This window comes from Lemur catta, chromosome 8, assembly GCF_020740605.2.
Source record: "Lemur catta isolate mLemCat1 chromosome 8, mLemCat1.pri, whole genome shotgun sequence".
Classification (NCBI taxonomy): Eukaryota; Metazoa; Chordata; class Mammalia; order Primates; family Lemuridae; genus Lemur; species Lemur catta.
Window position 1 is genome coordinate 39404399 of NC_059135.1, and position 6967 is coordinate 39411365.

A 6967-nucleotide genomic window follows, 5' to 3' on the forward strand; every position below is an offset into this window, starting at 1 on the left:
CCCGCACCCACCCAACCCCACGGCTCCCCGCCGAGCCCTGGCACCCCAGGCAAATCCTGCCGGCCGGGCGCCGGGCGGGGTAGATGGCCGCCTGGGCCGGGGATTGTAATGATGGCCATCATTTATTGAGCACTTACTAAGTGCCAGACACAATGCTAAGGCTGCTGATGCGTTATCTCAGTGTCTCCAGTCTCTGCCTTGCCAGGCTGTCCTCAGTCGACCCGGGAGAGAGGAACGCGGTGAGATCCGGGACTCGCCGGGAAAGGGCTACACCGAGACTAAAGCACCCTTTCGTAGGAAGGTGCTACTGGCGCCTTGCTGAACCGTGTGTGTCGCACTACAAATATAATGACAGTTGTTTCTCGTTAAACACGCGGATACGGTGGGGAGAGCGGAGTTGATTGTAAAAAGTATTCATTGAGCAAGTATTTGTGTGTGCCCGTGGTGGGCCCTGGGAGATGCCAGATCCTGTTCTCAGGGAGTTTATGGTCTTGTTCTGGCAACAAGAGTAGTAATAATGCTGACTAACATTTATTATATATAAAGCACTGTTTACGTACTATTTAAGCCTTGTCATAATCCTATGGGTATAGGTAATGTTATTCGCATTGTACAACTGAGGAAACCGAGGCTGAAAGTTAATGTAACCTATCCAAAGTTACTGAAGGGAGAACAGGCTTCTTTTATCTCCAGGCTTTAGCCATTAACCATGAAAGCATACTGTTGAGAATTTTATGGGCCCTGAAGCTTCGGAATTTAGAGTCTCCCTTTAGAAAAAATAAAACAATTACAAATACTAAAGTTTTAGGGCCCCTCCCAGAGCCTATTAAGGGTCTCTGAAGCTTAAGTTACATTATAAATCCACTAGCAATAATGACACTTAAAAACAAAACTATTAAAGGCAGCGAATGCTAGAGTTTCAAATGAAAGAGATTAAGGTGCTTGTTGGATTCAGAGAACAGCAGATTCTAGTCTGGCGTGGCTTGGAGACGGCTGCTTCCTACTGCATTATTTGAACTGAATGGCTCATAAAGTACTCAGTTGCTAGCTGTTATTATTTACTTATGATTCTTCTTATCTGTCCAGCTAGTAAAGGAGCAACTTTTTTTTAAAAAGAAAGAAAAAAGGAAAAAAGTGAACAGACTCCAGGTCTAACATGGTTCAGGTTCTCTCCTGCATGTGGAAAGAGAGGGAAAAGAGCGGAAAGAACTTAGGGAAAGACAGGGTAGTTCTTGACCTGCAAAGGCAGCTCCATGTTGAAAGTGAAGGCAAATCCACCGGAGAGATGAAAGCTGTCAGTTCCGTTTCAGACAGAACAGGGTAGCCTCAAGGGTCAGCATAGAAAAAAATGTTTTAACTGAACTTGGTAGGGCAGGAATTTTTCCCTGGCACCCGCATCCCTTTTAATATGTTCAGGTTTGGCCGGGCGTGGTGGCTCACGCCTGTAATCCTAGCCCTCTGGGAGGTCGAGGCGGGTGGATCGCTCGAGGTCAGGAGTTCGAGACCAGCCTGAGCGAGACCCCGTCTCTACTAAAAATAGAAAGAAATTATCTGGCCAACTAAAAATATATATAGAAAAAATTAGCCGGGCATGGTGGCTCATGCCTGTAGTCCCAGCTACTCGGGAGGCTGAGGCAGAAGGATCGCTTAAGCCCAGGAGTTTGAGGTTGCTGTGAGCTAGGCTGACGCCACGGCACTCACTCTAGCCAGGGCAACAGAGTGAGACTCTGTCTCAAAAAAAAAAAAAAAATATGTTCAGGTTTTTTTGTCATTGTTTCAACTCATATACATACTAAATATTATCGTGTTCGAATTTCTCTTAATTTTTAAAATACAAGAGAAATCAATGTAAATAAGGAAATGATACAAATATACATAAAGAGAAAGTGATGGGCCACTCCTCCCCCACCTTCTACCCGCTGTGAGCTAACCAGTGGGCGTAGTGTGAGAAATTAGCCTCCAAGTACACAGACAAAATTAAGATGTTGAAATCACATGGCTTATTGAAGCAATTTAAAACGCACAGTAAGAAACTAGGGAAAAGGGCAGGTTAACACTTAGAATAGGGTACAAACAGGTTATATATTTTATAAAATATGTATAGGTCTCCTCACCACCACCACCACCCCCTTACCCCCTTACCCCCTGCTCTGGGCTGCATCATTCTTTCCTGCTGATAGTATAGTTACAAGGACTAGAGTTGAGATTGAAGGGGCGTGGAGGGGTTGGCAGACAGAAGGTGCCTAGAGCCAGAGTCAGCTTGCTCACTGTATCAGGAGACACAGGAGCAAGTAGGCCTGGCTACTGTTCTAGCTTACCAATTAGCCAGATGAATAGCTGTGGATTATATCGAATTTCTCAGGTAGAGAACAAATGCAGCCTGCATGGGTATCACCAGTGGGTGGTCATTTTAGGACTTCCTGAATATTGAATGCCTCATATGCCTCATGAATATTTACTGTATCAAGAACATTTGGTGGGCCGGGCGCGGTGGCTCACGCCTGTATCCTAGCCCTCTGGGAGGCCGAGGCGGGTGGATCACTCGAGGTCAGGAGTTCGAGACTAGCCTGAGCGAGACCCCATCTCTACTAACAATAGAAAGACATTATCTGGCCAACTAAAAATATATATAGAAAAAAATTAGCCAGGCATGGTGGCGCATGCCTGTAGTCCCAGCTACTCGGGAGGCTGAGGCAGGAGGATCGCTTAAGCCCAGGAGTTTGAGGTTGCTGTGAGCTAGGCTGACGCCACGGCACTCACTCTAGCCCGGGCAACAAAGGGAGACTCTGTCTCAAAAAAAAAAAAAAAAAAAAAGAACATTTGGTGCCTTCTGGGTCCTTCCAAGCCTTCCTCTCTACGTTCGGATCATAGATGCACTACTAACTTTATCTCACAAACTACTCACTTCTGCTTTATCTTCCTTACAATATTTGTTTCTCTTATTTTCTTTGGCAGAACTGATTATTCTTAAGTAAGAAAACAAAATAAATTACAGTGGGTAGTAACAATAATAACAACAATAGCAAACACTTGTATGAGACTTACCATGTGCCAGACACAGCTCAAAGCACTTTCAATATATTTATTTATATTTATAAACATACATATATATAAATAATCCTCACAACAGTCACATACAGGCTGGGCATGGGGGCTCACACTTGTAATCCTAGCCGTCTGGGAGGCCAAGGCAGGAGGATTGCTTGAGGTCAGGAGTTCTAGACCAGCCTGAGCAAGAACGAGACCGAATCTCTACTAAAAGTATAAAAATTAGCTGGGTGTCGTGGTGTGCGCCTGTAGTCCCAGCTACTCGGGAGGCTGAGGCAGGAGGATCGCTTAAGCCCAGGAGTTTGAGTTTGCTGTGAGCTAGGCTGATGCCACAGCACTCTACACAGGGCAACGGAGTAAGACTCTGTCTCAAAAAAACAAAACAAAAAAACAATCACATACAGGTAGGTACTGTTATTATCCCTTTACAAATGAGGAAGCTGGTGCATATAGAGGTGAAGCAACTGGACCAAGGTTAAGCCTCTAGAAAATGATAGAATCTGCATTTGAACCTGGGTTGTCTGGCTTCAGAAGGGGTCGCTGTTACTTAAGCATTCCTTCCTCCCTGCCCATTTAAATACTTATAAGCATGTATGTTCACATATGGAGGTTGAGAGTTTTATTTTTATGCACATAGTATCAGCCACTTCTTCACTTATCAGCAACATGGGACACAGTTGACATCCCCTCCTTGAAATTCTGCCCTCCTCTGACTTCTGTGACCCACAAGTCTTGGGTTTTCCTCTTCCTCTCTGGCCACTCTACTTTGTATGCTCCACTTGGGTTTTAGTTTTCCTTGGGTTTTGTTCCTTTCTTCTAACTCTCTTTTTTCTGTGAATGCTCCGTCTCATTCATTGGCTTCAATTACAGAATATTTGAGGATGCCCCCAAATCCCTGTCCTGGGGTCACCTTCTCTCCTGGGTGCCAGATCGGTATTGCCAATTGTCCAGGGATGTGTCACAGACACCCCAACCTACCTAAGTCCTATGTCAATGCTTCATTATCTTCCACCCTTCCCCACTCTTTCTCTGGGTTTCCAAACTCTGGGGTTCCAAACCGCCATCCACTCAGTTGTACAAGGCCCTTATACTCAATGCTTCCTCATCTCTACCCGCATGTATTAGTTTCCTATTGCTAACAAGTCACCACAGACTTAGTGGATTAAAACAACACACATCATCTAACAATTCTGGAAATCAGAAGTCCAGAATGGGTTTTAGTGAAGTCACACCAAGGCGACTACAGGGCTGCATTCCTTCTGTAGACTGTAGAGGGGAATCCATGTCCTTGACCTTTCCCCCTTCTGGAGACATCTCACATTGTTCGGCTCACAGCCCCTTTCTCCATCCTCAAGTCACACCTTTCTCACCTCCGCTGCAGGCCTCACATTGCCTTTTCTGACTCTGAACCTCCTGTCTTCCTCATATAAAGACCCTCATCATTACACTGGGCTCACCCTGATAACCCAGGATAATCTCCTCCTTTCAAGAACCTTAATCTAATCACATCCGCCAAGTCCCTTTTGCCAGGGAAGGCAGCATATTCACAGGCTTCTGGGATTAAGGCATGGACACCTAACGGGGGCCATGACTCTGTTACGCCCAGTCAAACGCCAGCTCTCTCAAGTCCACCTTTTAAAATATATCTGGAGTTCATCCTCCTCTCTCCATCCCTTTGCTACCCTGATCCATGAGGTTATCTCTCCTTTGTGGTATAACAACCATTTCTCTGGCCTCTCTGCCTCATTCTCTCATACAATCAATTTTCCATTTTGCAACCAAGGTCATCTTTATTTATTTATTTATTCATTTATTTTTCAGCGTATTATGAAGGTACAAATGTTTAGGTTACATATATTGCCCTTGTCCCACCAAAGTAATCTTTAAAAACATCTTACCGTGTGATTTCTTTGCAGTCCCATAGGGTTGTACAACCCCACAGGGCACCCTTCGCAATGTATCATGCTTTCCAGGTGTGCTACCAGCAGACCTTGCTCCTCTTCTTAAAACCCATCCAAGGCCCCATTAACTGTAACAAAGGGATTCAAAAGTCCAGTGGTTAAATAGGATTATAATTTTTTTCCCTCATGTAACAGTCTGCAAGTAGGCTGATAGTGTAGCCCAGCATTCACACAACTCATGGATTCCACCTCTGGTCCAGGCTCACTGCTTCAAATCTCACCATTCCCAGCACATGGGGCATAGAAAGTACAAACCCAGTGATTTGAGGGAAGCCCTAGCATTTGCACACATCCCATCCATTCACATCCTATTGTCTGGAACTTAGTCGCAAAGGAGGGAAACATAGCCTCTAGCTGAGTGGCCATATGCCCAGTTAAATTCTATTATGGAAGAGGAAGAAAGAATGGATTTGGGGAATCAACTAGCAGTCTTCAAAAGAGAGCACCTTTTCAGCAAGGTGCTATGCAGGAGAAAATGGAGGCATGTAATTTAGACTGGAGGGTAAGGAAGGCCTCTAGGAGGAGGTAACATTAAACTGAGACCGGGAGCGTAAGTGGGAGATGGCCAGGCAGAGTTCTGAGAAGACCTTTACCCACAGAAGGAACAGCTTTGAGGCAAAAAAGGGCTGGGCTCTTCTGACTGGAGCAGAATGAAAGGTGAGCTAAGGGGGAATGTCAACAACAGGTGTGGTGGAGAAGTAGGCATGAGTTAGGTCAGGCAGAAACCCGTGTGTCCTATTAAACATTTTGAATTTTTAGCTTAAATTCAATGCAATCCATTGAAGGATGTTTAAGAGAAAAGATCACCTTGGCTGCTGTGTGGAGAACGGCAGGGACAGGGCAGAAGTGTACAGGAGGCTCAGTTGGAAAGTAACCAGCAGGGAAGGGCGTGGTTAACAGTGGGTGGAGCACAGGGGTGGCATTGGGGATGGAGAGAAGTGGATGGATCTGAGAGAATTTCTGGAAGTGCATAAACATACTTGGTGATGTGTTGGATGTGGGAGGCAAGGGAAAGGAGGTGTTAAGAATGACGCACAGGTTTCTGGCTCGAGCAGCTGGGGAGATTGTGATAACCTCTCCTGAGAGGGAGGGGACCGTGGGAGGAGCAGGATGGAGGGAAAAAGGGAGGAGGTTAGATTGACTCAGTAAGTTTGAGGTGCCTGTGAGACTTGCAGGTGGAGCTGTGAAGTAGGCAATTAAATATGAGTCCAAAGCTCAGAAGAAAGGGCTGGACTTGGCAATCATTGAGTGCTGTTAAGAGTCGTGGGAATGAATGGGGTATCACTTAGGGAGAACATACATTGAGAGAGCCCTGCGAAGGGCCAATAGTTACCAGCTGGTATACGGGGAGAAACCAAGAGGATCAGTCATAGCAGGAGGAAACGCAGGAGGGTGTTGTCACTGAAGCCTAGAGAGGAGTTTCTTCAAGCAGCAGGGAGTGGTTTACACTTTTCCCTCCTTCAGATCCCATATAGAATATTACATCCTCCACAGACTGGTCTTGTTGCCCCTCAATGGCTTCATTTACCACGTGCCTTCTCTATCGTGGCACTTATCACATACTATTGTAATAATTTGTTTGACTTCTGTGCTAGATTGTGAGCTCCTTTAAAGATAGACAACAACTCTGTTGTTCCACATTTGTATGAGGTAGGACAAACAGTAAGTAGTCCCTTGTAACAGCCCCCACACTGTGGTTTAAACAAGGTAAAAGTATGTTTCTCCTTTATAGAAAAGTTTAGGTAAATAGATGGCTCGATGGCACTGCGGCTTAGGGAATTTATGCTCTTTTGATGTTACTGTTTTTTCATCTTCAATGTAAAGCTTCCATCTCAAAATCCAACGTGGCTGCTCCAGCTCTAACCATCACGTGCACATTCCAGTCATGGGAAAGGGAAAAGGAAAAGGGGAAGGCATGTGCCTCCCTTTTAAGAACATAACCTGAAGGTGCACATAGT